At 29.4% G+C, this 1,281-nt stretch overlaps 1 protein-coding gene across 3 annotated transcripts in view; it reads left to right on the top strand.

Moving 5' to 3' along the window:
• Positions 1 to 1,063, top strand: part of GRIA2 (glutamate ionotropic receptor AMPA type subunit 2) — a 151,973-nt gene extending 150,910 nt beyond the window's left edge. For all 3 annotated transcript variants that reach the window (XM_010358045.2, XM_010358048.2, XM_010358046.2), the window contains exon 16: positions 1 to 1,063. This exon is cut by the window's left edge and continues 1,578 nt beyond it. The gene's annotated coding sequence lies outside the window, so the exon portion shown is untranslated.
• Positions 1,064 to 1,281: the final 218 nt, after the last annotated feature.

Raw genomic sequence — 1,281 nt, forward strand, 5'->3', positions numbered from 1 at the left:
GATTTTGAATGATTATTGACATACAATTGTTATTTTTAATATTTGTATTCTTGTTATTTCTGGAAGAAAGCCTTTGTGTAGCACTTGGTATTTTGCAAAGTGCTTTTAAAACATTCTTACTTATCGTATTTCATAGGAGGGAAGGAAAAATGTAGGGTTTAACAGTAACCACTTGCATTGAACATGGAGGCATGTGGTTTCATGATATTCTTCACTAAATTTAGCTGACCCTAATCACAGATCCCAAGGTAATACAATATAATTTTAGTGCATTTCTCCTCATCAGGAATGCTGGAGGTGCATTTTAAGTTTTAATAATAAGTGCTAGAATGACCAAATTGCAGACTAATTGTTTCCATATTGTACTTAAAATGAGTTTTTAAAAATGAAAAAGAAATGACTATATACAATCAATGCTATTTATTGTACCTCTGGGCCTACTCTTCTAAAAATTGTAGCTTATCAATTTTTCTCTGTCAAGCTTGAACTAATGTAAATAATTGAAATAATGTAAAGTTATATTTTCATGTTTTTATAGATACAACATGACAAGAATACATAATGTAAGAGTATTTCAACTATGGATAATGTTGATTGGATAATGCACATCTCAGTTACAAGCAGTACTCATAGTTTAATATCCATGTAACGGTGCATCAATATATTGCTATATAAATATGTCTGTGTGCATATAAGTGAAAAGTGGTCAAACAAGAGTGATGACAGCTGTCTAAAGGTTTTTTTATTCATTTTATATAAAAACTGTTATGGAAAGACCAAAATGTTTATGAACTATTCTTATGTAAATTTACAATTGTCCTTTACTGTACTTTTTTGTTTACAGTATAGTACCTTATTTTCTGCTGTGTTAAGTGGGTGTCAAACTCCAAGAAGACATACACTTTCTATAACTTCTATTGAAGATACTGGAATTTCCAATTTTTCATGTGTACTATGTCAGAAAATGCTTTCGATTTTATTTTTAAATCTAACATCGGATGGCTTTTCCGGAGTGTTGTAAAAACTTCAATCATACATAAAACATGTTCTTACAAAAGGCAAAGATCTTTTTTTTTTACTTAATAGTACTTCAAACTAATAACAGTGAGACCAAAAATTGTATCTAACTTTATTCCCAAAAAACCCCAACTGTTTCTACGAAACAAAGACATCTTTGCTCAATTTATATATCAGCTAGGTACAAAGGTAACAGAATAAAAATAAATTTTTTTAAGCTAAAATAATTAACAGTTCAGGTCGTTCATACCTACACTCATTAAG

The sequence above is a fragment of the Rhinopithecus roxellana genome, chromosome 2, assembly GCF_007565055.1.
Source record: "Rhinopithecus roxellana isolate Shanxi Qingling chromosome 2, ASM756505v1, whole genome shotgun sequence".
Classification (NCBI taxonomy): domain Eukaryota; kingdom Metazoa; phylum Chordata; class Mammalia; order Primates; family Cercopithecidae; genus Rhinopithecus; species Rhinopithecus roxellana.